At 42.4% G+C, this 12,907-nt stretch overlaps 1 protein-coding gene across 4 annotated transcripts in view; it reads left to right on the forward strand.

Annotated features, from left to right (window-relative positions):
- The window catches only part of hdac4 (histone deacetylase 4), a 129,958-nt gene that overhangs the window by 36,929 nt on the left and 80,122 nt on the right, over positions 1-12,907 (forward strand). The window contains exon 1 of one of the 4 annotated variants that reach the window (XM_085384898.1): positions 1,783-2,020. The exons of the other annotated variants lie outside the window; for them this stretch is intronic. The gene's annotated coding sequence lies outside the window, so the exon portion shown is untranslated. Of the gene's footprint in view, positions 1-1,782; positions 2,021-12,907 lie in introns of those variants that run through there. 4 annotated transcript variants of the gene reach the window in all.

Genomic DNA, 12,907 nt, shown 5'->3' on the forward strand with positions numbered 1-12,907 from the left:
CTGGTTTTGTGTGACATGCTGGTGAATGCAGAAGTAAACTACACACACACACACACACACACACACACACACACACACACACACACACACACACACCATTCTGTTTACAAACTGATTACATTTCAGCTATTATCTTAGTTGAACAGAAAACAGCACAAAGCAGATGGCTGCTGTGTATAATGTTACAAGATTGCTTTTATCTTATTTATGTTGTGCTGCATGAATGCTGTCAGCAGACTGTCATCAGCAGAATGTATGTCCCAGTATGCACTCGTGCTTAAGCAGATCAGGTTATTACACAGAGATCCACGATGCAGATATTCTAGTTTAGAACTCGAGCACAACAGGAGAATCTTGTTGCTTTTAAGCGGTTTCCACACGTGGAGTCTGGACAATGTCAGGAGGATCAGGTTGGGAAATTGTCCTGATTTGCCCTTTTTCTTACCTGTAGCATCAACAGTAGGTAGTCCACATGAGATGTGTTTTTCTGACAGTTAATGCCGTGTTTTGTTAAGTGGAGGGTTAGCAGGAGTTCAGACTCATTGTAACCTGCTACATTAATAGACTTTGTATCATAGAGCTCCCTGGATAAAGGATAGTCAATGTTGAGTCCAGATGATTGGAGTCAATGTCCCACATACATGTCTTCATGTCCTCCACGTGATCTCTAGAAGAAGCCAGGACTGTAATAAAACTATTACAGTTAAACAAGCTGTGAAGAAAGATTTGTAATAAAAATGAAAACTAACTGAAATTATTTTGTGAACTTGGAAAATTAAAGTATTTTAGTATTTGTTAGTTTGGTAAAAATGTTAATTCAGTTTGCCTGATGAGGTATTGATGGACAAATTTATTCAGACTTTGGGTCAGCTGCTTTCAAAAAGTTCTCTGTTTTTATTCTAATACTTGAACTTCATTTCCTCACAATAAGTCCAATTTATTTTGTTTTCAGGAATAGGGTAAAGTATCAGGGAATCTAATCTGGCAAACATGGAAAGAATGAGATTAAAGATTTTGTTGAGGAAAAGCTAAGAAAAGCTCTTGGGTTTTCAAACTGCTGTATGTTCGTGCACAATAACAAGTGCTGCAGTTCAATTCATTATCACCAAATGTTCTCCCTTAAATACCTCAGGACGTCACACTAGAACTGTGCTGACAGCATGGTTTCATGGGGAACTGTTGTTGCACCTGGCTGCATGCACCTTACCGAATGGTCCACTTAGAGCTTGGACACTTTGGACTCTTAAACTGTTGATTGGTGTTTTGTGAAGCTAGGGAATCAGGTTAGTTTGACATGGAAATTAATGTTTGGGCTCTGTGCATGGCAGAAAACGCAGATCTGCACATGCAAGTGTTCAGAATGTCACTTACAGTGAACGTCTCATAAATATCAACTCCATTTAAAAAAAACAAAAATGAAAAAAACAAAATCCACAAGTGGAGATCAGCCAAATTTAAATCAGCTGTGTTTTTTGATTTTTAAAAGCAGAGCAACAGGATTTTATGATTGCAGGCAGTCCAGAATGAATTTACATAATTACTGTTGGATGAATGGACTGTAAATTTTCCCTAAAGAGGACTTTAAGCAGAATCAAAAATCTAAACCTTCTCACAGGCTGGGGCCAAACGAACACTTCACATGGACTTTATATAAGAGTGTTTGAACACACCAGTCCAGTATTTATTGGTTCTCATGTCTTTGAAGTCTACAGATTTTTTGCACTCTGCTTGAAATATCTGAACTTTTTGAGTTTGTTAAGATATACTTATTTAGCAATCGCCAACATACACAATAACAGTGCATTAGCACAGGAGAGCCAAATACTTGAACTGGGGTTACCTTGCTCATCTCTGCTTGCTATTCAAACAAGCAGAGAAACCCCACCCTTCCCCCTAAACCTCTCTAGCACCCAAGTCCAGGAGGTTTGCCAAAAGCAGCCTAACACTAAACATTCACAGCACCGGGGAAGAGAAAGCAAACTCTGGGAAGGTACAGGATTGACGTCAGAGAGAGCCACATGTAAGAAATTCCTTCCTAATTACTGGGAATGCACAGGCTTTTTGTATAAAAATGTTCCAGTTCATATTCATGTTTTAAAACTTGTCTCTTTGTTTTGTCTTTTCGGTGTTGTGTTAGTTCTCTCTGGTAGTATACATTAGCCAGCCCTAAAAATGAACTACCTCCTTGTTGATTCCCCCTTTATTTTTTTTCCCTGCACTGTGGTTGCACTTAATTATTCTCTCCTTCAAACTGCTTTATTTCTTATGCTCCTCTTCCTTCCTTCCTTCCTTTCTTCCTTACTGGTGTTGCAGCGAGTCTTCTTTTCAGGAATGTACTGAAAGTTGTTGTAATAAATCTTTTCCATCACTAGCAACATGCTGGGGAATTCTAATATTATGGTCCTTCACATCTACTGTGAGTATAACTTTAAAACTTACACACAAAGTAGTGTGCTGTTTTATATTTGATTGTGTTTTTTTAACAGTTATTGTTGCATTAATTTATAAGAAACATGTAAATATATTCAAACCACTTAAAAAAAACTAGCTGCTGTCCTTTGTAACCTTTTTTTTCTTTTTTCTTTTTTTTTGGCCTGTCCCGTTTGGCTCTTTTGCCCTCAGAATTGTTGTCTAAAGGCAAAGAAAGATGCCCAACGGATTTACTTTACCAAACTGACCATCCCAGCCTTGCCGTAATGGTCCATTTGATTCACCTTTTATTGTTTATTTTATTTTCACTTACTGAATACGGGACAGACTTGACTGGGGGAAAGAAGGGGAGAAAGAAAGAGGGAAAGAGAAACAGCTGAGAAGAGGGACGGGGGAGAAGGGCAAAAGACAAAAACCAACAGAACGGGCAGAGAAAAAAAAAATGCATATATCGATCACCTGGATCACCTGCTGAGAAAGAAAAAAGAAAGCAAGCAGAAGAGAACAAGAGTAATAGAATAAACAACATCACAATGATATATGGGAATATGACAGTAAATACTAAATGTTAAACATTATTGTGCAGCACATAAGATCAACAGAACACAGTGTGCTTTGAGGTAGGAGCCAAAAAGGGTGTAGTTTGTGGGTGTGATCACCCGTGTGTACACCTGTGAGCATGGACGCGCTTGTTTTTTTAAAAGGTTCCTTCATGTAATAATCTGCTAGAGGGTGTGGGGGGGCCACAGCCCCGTCCTCCAGGGCTTGAAGCAGGTGTGGAGGAGATCAAAACTCCAGACATCCAGAGGCCCCCAGAACACAAGAGACCAAGGAAGACCAACAGAGGGGCAGCTGCGCCACTGTCCCGGAAAGAGCTGAGGAGAGTCCCAGATGAGGGCTCACTCAGCAGCCGCAGAGCAGAAGCCAGGGGGAGTTGCAGTGACGCGCCCGTGAGCTCCGCCGGCAGCCAGCTGCGCCTGAGTGACCGAGCCCCAGGCCGAGAGGCCGGGGGCACCCCACCTCCGAAGTGGCCCGAGCGAGCCCCAGGCTCCAGGCCCCGATAAGCGGCCGCCAAGGAGTGAGCCGGTGTGTACCTGGACGCCCATCCCCGGACACAAAGAACCACCAACGCACCGATGTCTGAGGGGGTCCGCCACTGGCAGGGGAAGTGGTGGTAGGGGGAGATAGGCCTCCAAACCTTGGAGGGCCTGAGATGTCCCCAGAGAGGTGGCGCCTGACACCCAACCTGACATATAGACACAGACATACAGGCACACACAGACACAAACATCCATTCCCACCCTCATGCTCTCATATGCACTTACTCCACACTCAACCAACGTGGAGACAGACATAAAGAGACGTTGTACACACGATCACACTCCCCAAGCGTACTCTACAAACCGGGTCTAGGTGCCCCCGCCCCTGGAGGGGGGAACTGCACCCAGACCCAGGTGGTGTTTCCCTTTTCCCTGCGGTGGGGGGAGGCAGACCGCCCCGACTCCGCAGCAGCAGGAAGGCTCCACACTCCAGACCGCAGTCGGACGGCCAACTCCTCCTCCTAGCCCCCCCCCCCCCCCCCCCCCCCGCTCCAGCAGGTCGCAGAGAACGAGGGTGAGAGAAGACTCCAAACCTCCCTCCACCCGCTCATTGTAATGTTGATGCATGTGTGTTCTAAGGTGCATTTAAAACCCAGGAGGGCATGGAGCTACCTGCCAGAGAGCAGCAGGTAAGCGCATGGTCCCTCCTGCTAGCCCTCAATGTCTACGTGTATTTAAAATTGAGAGGTGGGCAACGATGCCAGGGGTGGGGTGTACACCCTGATGGTACTTTGGACTCCGTGTATCGTGCCCACCCCCAAGATCCTATATGTATGTGTAATGAGAGCGTGAGTAATGTGAATGTCTAAGTTGTGGGATAAAATTGAGGCAGAGGCAGCCAGAAGGGGACAGAGGGGGGGGGTAGCCTCCTCTGCACCCTGGTGACATACCCCTACTCCAAGGCCCTGCATGTGTGGGTGGTTGTGGTGGAGCGGGAAGAGGGAGGCAGCTGGAGATGGGGAGGGAAGGAAGGGAGGGGCAAGTGACCCCTCCCTGGGGCCAGCTCCCCCGCTGACCCCAGTAGGCACCCCCATACTCCGCGACCCGCCAGGGAAAGGGGGCCCAGGCCCATCCAGACCGGGCCCAGTGCAGCAGCGCCGCCCGGCCCCACAGAGCCCGGGACAGTCCACCCAACCCCACCACAGAGAAAACTGCACCCACCCCACCATCCACTCATCTTCCAGACTACATAAGACAATAAACACCCAGGCTGAGATCTTCCTCCACCTCTCCTGTATCTCCCCCTCCTGCAGAGGGAGCTCCTGAGGAGAGGAAAGCTCCTGCAAGATGTGACAATCTCCCCCACCAGTTGAAGAGCCCCCCAGGTGGCTCGACGCACCGGCGGCACCCTGCTCCAGGGCTGGGCCCCCATGCACCCACCCGCCCACAACCCCGGCAACACACCAACCAGGACCCAAGCCCCCGAGGCCCGGTCCGGGTCCCAGCCCAGAGACGGAGCGCCCCCAGAACCTCACGCCCATCCCGGACCCACCCAGGGCCAGCCAGGCTACCAGGTCAGTAACCCACGTCCGTCAGCACGCAGCGGGGCTAGGGGAGAAAACTTAACATTTAGTATTTACTGTCACTTATTTATAGTTTTCTTGAGAATAAAATGAAATGTGTCAAAAAAATTATTTAACTTTAGAACAGATCTATAATCACAAAGAAAACTAAACCAGAAAACCTAAAGATAAAACTAAGGCTAAACCTTGTTAAATGTAATACAGACCCCCAAAACTCAGAACACTATATGTACAGAAAAAGGCAAAAATGTAAATACAAAAACTCCAAACTCAGGCAAAAAACTCAGGGTCAATGACAGCTTTTGTCATTTCTGTGTTTTGTATCTTTGTGGGAGATATTACATCTTAAAAAATGTTGTTTGAAAAGCCCTAAAATTCATAAACATGGTCAATAACTTGTATTCCATTGTATAATATTTTTTATTTATTTTCAGTCAAAGGTTACACAGTTTTAAACATTTAGTTACTTTGCATGGGTACATTTCTATTCTAAATGCTCTGTCCACAAATGGCCTTTGGTAAGAATTGCTTCACAAAGTCCAGGAACAGAGATGAACAAAGATAAGACCTGTCCACCTGCAAACTTTAGCTTCACCAATCAGAAAAAACAGAGGCATAAAACAGCTCATCAGACACTCTTTGATCTAAGCTTAGGATAAATAAGGATTATTTCCAACTAGCAGTCATGCAAAGCTATTATAGTCCAGCAGTCAGAGTATAGAGATGGAAATTAGTTGAATTAGATCATCTGAGGAACATCAGCCAATAACGTTCAGACTAAACCGACCCACAGTCTTCCTTCTCACAGTAACCGGCTGTCTCCTCCTCTCTGTGGAAAATCTTCCCATCAGGCTGCACCTTCCACCTCAGTTTCACCTCTTCTCTGATCCCTTGCAGAAGAAAGAAAAAAAAAAAAAAAAAGGACTGTACTGAAAGGTCATCGAGTGTGTTTCATGCTCATGTTCCCATAATTGCATGAAACTAGACTCAGACAATTAGTTGTAGTGTTGTTGCTTACTTTTACCTATAAAGTCTTTGTACAGTAATGGATATAATCAGTGTCACAAATGTCATTGTGAGAACATGAATTAAGAAAAGTATTAACTATTAATTGCGTTCCCAGTTTCAGAAAATGTATGAAACTTTACTAAACAATCAATGATTTATGCAGCAGGACACTAAGACACAAAAGACCTGTGTGCATCCTGTTTTTACAGGATTACATTGGTTCATTTATAAAGTTTAATTTACTTTAATCTTACTGTAGCTGTAGATCTTTGTCTTCTGTGAAATCACATATTTTTGCTAAAGCCCGACAGAGTTGAGGCGGGGCAAAAAGTGGAACACGATGTGTCTCTAAAATCGATTTCCTTTTCAGGGTCCTTGATAGAGTTATACTATAGTGCTTTAGTTTAAAGAGGAAGGAGATGGGCTGAGTGGCGAGAGTTGATTTAGGAGAAAGGAGTTTGATGGCGAGGTGCGAGTAGGTTTCACACACTCACAGGGAGGATTTGTGCTGAAAATGGAGACTGTAGGAAGCTCGGGGATTTATGGAGGATCGCATATCGACTGGAGGATGACTTTGAAGCTTCTTCTTTCTCCCCCAGGAAGCATTTTATTAGTAGGGGAGAGCTACTGATCAGACACATTTTGGTGGACGATATATGTTGGAGCCAAAATGAATGTTAGGGACTTTCCTTTCCTTACAGGCTCCATATTTGGTTTCAGTTTCGGTGTTTTATCTTAGAACAATTTGTGAAAATGGACAGATTATTTGTTTTTAATAGTCAACATCAGCCCAATAATACAGCAGGCTTGTATATTTCTTTGCATCCAGTGTGATCATGTGACATCTGTGAGCTGTAGTCTCAGGGCTGCTTAATGTTTTGGGCATGACACACACACACACACACACACACACACACACACACACACACACACACACACACACACACACACACACACACACACACACACACACAATTCCTGAAGGATGTGTAGTGTGTCACCCTAACCCCTGACCCTGCCTTATAACTCTACGCTGTTGCCAACAGCACCTGAGGCTATGGGACAGTGGGATCACTCGCTCCGTCCCTGTGTGCCTTACTGCTCTTCCTTTCACCATCTCACTCTCCTTTCCCTTCTAAAGCCTTTCTTAAATTGTGGTTTTATTGCTTTTATGATGAAAGTGTTAAAAGGATTTGTTGGTGGATATGAAAGTTGATAATATTGTTAATTTTGGTTTAACTTGCCCTCAAATGGAACTACAACGTAAATGAATTTAAATGATTTTAATCAAATTACATTTAGCAGATAACACCCCCCCCCCCCCCCCTGTTAGCATCTCTTTGGTTCATTCTGGATTGGGTTTCAAATGTTTTGTACAAAGTTTGTGGTTGTTTGATTTATTAAGGCGTAATGACTTAATTAAATTTCACCGTGATTAACAATAAATGATCACATCACCAAGGTTGCTCATCCGACCGAGCCTTCTAGACTCCTTTTTTGCTCATTATATTGTTTTTAGCAGTCATTTTATAATTGAGTTTGACTTGCGCTCATCAACAGTTGAGAGGCATCTGGAGGTCTGATTAATATAGTAATTTACAATATGTGAGAAGCATCAAAGTTCGGATCATTAAACCCAGATGTGAGAATGTGTGTTTTACGCCATAGCTATGAAATAAGCACAAATACCCTCTGAAAGCCTGAGCTGTAACCTGACGTGCACGGCCCTGTAAGTGGAACTTCACATCACAACCTGCTGATTGGCCTGTTGAGTACAATTCATTCCTCATGTGCATTTCCGGATACATTTGTGCCACAGTTTTTTAATTTATCACTGAGAGAACAACAATCATAGCCTTAGTATGATGAATAATAGTCAAAGCATCAATGTAAGGACTCACAAATGTCAGCAAATTCCTGGAGGAAACTGTTGGAATGGACTTGAGGGAATGTGCAAACATAAAAACTGACCGCAACAAAGAGCAGGCAGTCGGGAAGGAAAGAAGTCCTAGCGTTGATTTGTTTGTCTCGACTGACACTGTACATAAAACACTGCGACATGACCACGCAGTAATTAACACATAATTCACCAGCACAAACATTAATGTTGGCAACAGCGTCAGCCTCTTGTGCTGGTTACGTCGTAGGCTCTACAAAGATTCCCCACAGAGGTCTAAATGAGGCCTAAGGTCTTAGTTTCTAACTGTGACCTGAGATTGTAGTGCTGAGACAAATAAAAATCATTCAAAGTCTAATGTGAATGCAGTATCTGTGATACCACATTAGGTAAAAACTGCAGCAGGGTAGAATTTTGGCTGTCCAGATGTCCTGGATGTTTCCAGGTTCAGTAGCTTGTGGGTTATTATAGGCCTAAAAATGTAAATGATAATACAGGATAGGGCGGAAAAAATCCCCTCCAGCTTTTTAACCAGCGTTAAACATCGGGTTTCTTTTAAGTTTACCTATTAACATAATGTAAAGAGAATCAGGGGCATGCTTTTGACTTTCACTATATCTACATATGTAAACGCACAGCCTATAGAGAGACTAATAACAGGTCTCAGCAGCATACACACAAAATCAACAGGAGTCAACATGACTTTACATGCTGAGAATCACACCCATATTCCCGGCATCAACACACACAGTGAATACAGTTCTTGTAAAAACAAACTCTGATACACAAAAGGTGCAATTAACTCCAGCGGTTTACAGCCTGCTGGTGTAGCTAGCTTGTCATGACGGGTCTCTGTTCGTCTCACTCTTTTGTCTTCATCATGGTGGCTTCAGTCCTGCATTTTAAACTGGTGGTGCCTGCATTCAGCGTAGGAGAACTTATCAACCCTCTATTGTCCTTATCGTAAGAAAAAGTCATTTGTCTCTTTCACAATAGAATGGTATGACAAATGAGTTGAGGTTAGAGGGTAAACATGGTACTGTGTAGAGTTGTGATGAAACCTTGGGATTTCTCTCAGTGTTACATCCTTTGGATTTCCTGCTCTTAGTCCTTTGTGGCTCTCAAGGCTAATAAAGCACAAACGTGTTTTGAAGTCAAGTTTAATCGCCACAAAGTTGGTTATAACATTTTAGACAAATATCAGCGAGGTACGGCAGATACCGCGGTTAAAATAGTTTGCCTTCTTTCTTGTTGGTGCAGCTTGGAGCACACATGGTAATGACGCAACATCTCTAAAGTTAGAAATATCCTGTCTCAGAGTGACGCTGAAAAGCTAATTCATACATTTATTACTTCTTGGCTGGACTCCTGTAATTCAATATTATCAGAGTGTGCTTAAAAACTCCCTGCAAAACTTTCAGCTGATCCAAAATGCTGCAGCAAGAGTCCTGACAGGGACTAGAAAGAGAGAGCAGATTTCTCCTGTTTTGGCTTCCCTTCATTGGCTTCCTGTTAAATCCAGAGTTGAATTCAAAATCCTGCTCCTCACATACAAGGTCTTAAATAATCAGGCCCCATCTTATCTTAATGACCTTGTAGTACCATATCACCCTATTAAAGCACTTGAATAATCAGGCCCCATATTATCTTAATATAGTACCATATCTCCCCATTAGAGCACTTTGCTCTCGCTCTGCAGGCCTACTTGTTGTTCCTAGAGTATTTAAAAGTAGAATGGGAGGCGGAGCCTTCAGTTTTCAGTGGAACCAGCTTCCAGTTTGGATTCAGGAGACAGACACTATCTCTACTTTCAAGATTAGGCTTCAAACTTTCCTTTTTGCTAAAGCATATAGTTAGGGCTGGACCAGGTGACCCTGAATCCTCCCTTAGTTATGCTGCAATAGGTGTAGGCTGCTGGGAGATTCCCATGATGCACTGAGGTTTTCTTTTCCAGTCACCTTTCTCACTCATGTGTTAATAGACCTCTCTGCGTTGAACCGTACTTAAATCTCTGGTTTTCTTCAACAGCGTCTTTTGTCTCATCTTCCCCTCCTTACTCCAACTGGTCGAGGCAGATGGCCGCCCCTTGTCTGTGGGTCTATGTTACAATATAAAGCACCTCGAGGTGACCGTTGTTGTGATTTGGCGCAGTATAAATAAAATAGAATTGAAGTGAATGACATAGCCTCCCTGATGATAGCACACTATAACAGCAGTATATATATATTCATTTTCAATGTTTACATTTTTTTTAGTTAAAGTGGATATTTTATACGCTTCCTTATTTCTTTATTTTCTGTCAGACAGAGGAGGATAAAATTATTTCAAAAATTATCTTCAAGTTTACACACAGTGTAAATATTTCAGCAGAGGTTTGAGCTGTCACTGTTAAAGCATCATGCCCAAAACAGAAAAAAGAAATGTTGATGTTCACAAAGCAGGAGGTGAATATACAAAATTATCACAGAGTTTCCAAAGTGGATAGAACTGGAGTGAGGAGTATAATCGGGACATTCAAAGAGGGCCATTCAGCACAGAAGGAGGAAGTGAAGGTTTCAAAGATCGACTCTGCTAGAAATGTTTAAAGACCCCACAAGGACTCCTAAGACACTCAGGAAAGACTTAGCCAAGTTGTAGATTGTAGAAATTTTAGCCTCAAAGAAGACAATCACATCAGAATCAAAATCCTGCACGGGGACGGACTGTGATGCCACAGACCAAGACAAGCTTATAGTCTGGCTTGATGTCTTCTGCAGGAGAGACACATCAAGTTGAAAACTACAACAATTTGTTGCTGTGTGTAAAATTATCATTCATATTAAATATGAATAAGCACTCTGGGAAAAATCTGTCAGAAACAATCTTGGGGTCTGTATGATGTCAGCGAGAGAGGAAAGCCTTAATAAGGTAAACTCGGGAGCAGCTCGGACTGCAAAGCTCACAGAAGCCCCACCTAGTTTAGATTTTCTGCTCGTGAGGAGCAGCAAACCAGCAAAACAACACTTAAAGTTTCAGATAGTGAATGGACTGAGCACAGTATAATGCAGAGTATAAGATGAATTCAGACTATTTGAAGTGTAACTGCTTTAATGAAAGAAAAACATGTATTAACACTTGTGTCTGTGGGACTGTATTAACTTCTTTTTACTTAAAATTCAGCAGAAATGATCTGTTTTGTTGGAGTCCACACTCTTTCCTCCACACCTGTATATTTTACAATCTTGTGGACTCTGCCGAGTGCTGTGCACATGTTGTAATGCTCTTACAAACACAAAGGTCCTTCTCTCTTCCCAGTGACCCCTTCAATCCTGGACAGATGTCACTCTCTCTCTTTTTTTAAATTCCTTTAAATGCCTTTCTCGAACATGCGCACAATCTGCTGTCTCTCAGTGGACTTACTTCATGTTGCCTGCATGCTGCCAGCCCACATGGACTCTGTTTGTGGATAGTTGGTGTGTGTGTGAGTGAGACACAGTAAGAGTGGTAGATTGGATCAGACCGTTTGACCTAAAATCCGAATTGTTACTTTTTTAGCTACAAATATCCTGTCGAGGATATCTGGATGCTCACGCGTGCTCCTGGTTAAATGTGTACACAGCCCTTGTTTCACTGAGCACTGAGTCTTTGTGATGAGTTGCACCTAAAATGTAATGAGAAACATGGGCCCGAGTGTCACCGATGCTCTTTGTCATTGTTGATGGCACAAAAACGTGTAGTAATTAACCTCTTTTCCGGGAGCATCTTTACAGAAAAGCAGGCCTCGCACACATACGCAGATCACTTCTTTCTGTGTTTTCAGCTGTGACGCTGCTGCATTTTACCACAAATCTGTTTTCCTGTTAATGAATTTGAGAAGGTGGCTTTGTTTCTGTGGAGGTTTTAAGACAGTTGCAATGAAAATAGGAGTATATAGTACATCATATTGAAACTATATAAGTTTTTTAAAAAATATATTAGGACAAGCATTTGGCTATTCCTCTCTGCAAAAACTGCTTCTTAATTAAAGCAGCGTACTTGGACAAAACAATGATGAAAATAAGCTTTTTTAACTTTTTATTGTATATAAATATCAGAAGCTCTGTTATTCTTCTGTTTAACAAGTAAATATACTTTGGCCTTAGAAACTAGTATTTAAGTCTTAACGTGATTGTAGTACATACACATAAATGCATATTGTGTGTACTATAAATACCTAAATTATGTTGTTTAATAGCAGCCAAGCCACACAAATGTATGTGTACACAAACAGTACACACATGTGAGTGCAGTCAGACAAATGTAAAAAGGCTCAGCAGTAAAAATAAAGTCAAAGTCTGTGGTTTGTCTCGTAGGTTTAAAATGCCCAGAGGAAGGGCTGAGTAGTTGGTAAACATGGCCACAACACCAACAAGTGGTTTGCAGCATTGCAGTGGTGAGAAGTTTTTCATGGGTTTAGCCTGCACATAGATGGATTCAACAGGCAATACAAGGATTTGCTGTTCTGTGCATTGCTAATTATTAAAGCATGAATGAATAATGTAGAGGTCAGTCTCTAGAAAGTTCCAGTAGGTTTGATTAGAATCTGTCATAGGGGCACCATCTCAGAGTTAGCTGAAACTCTATCAGGCATGCTCTGTAATTGATCTGTTATTATATACAAAAGTCTGCATCAGTGTGAGTGATTAATCTGTGCGACTTTAATTTATAGACTGTGATTGTTGGAACTGTTGAACTTTTATTAGAATATGATATATTTGTACACAATTTTTCTCTTTATCTTAGTTGATATAGTCTTCAGTGGTAATAATATCTTACTGAGGCTAAACCTCGGCAGACATGGGGTCAGGGAGAGACGCCCATCTACTGCGACCGGTTGGTGGTGATGGGACGGAGACGGGACAAAAGACACGCGGTGGAAGAGAGCCAGATATTAATAATAACTGATGACTGAATAAAGAGAGGTGTGAACA

The sequence above is a fragment of the Rhamphochromis longiceps genome, linkage group LG16, assembly GCF_057381845.1.
Source record: "Rhamphochromis longiceps isolate RC_006_pf linkage group LG16, R_longiceps_female_GT1.1, whole genome shotgun sequence".
NCBI classification, from domain to species: domain Eukaryota; kingdom Metazoa; phylum Chordata; class Actinopteri; order Cichliformes; family Cichlidae; genus Rhamphochromis; species Rhamphochromis longiceps.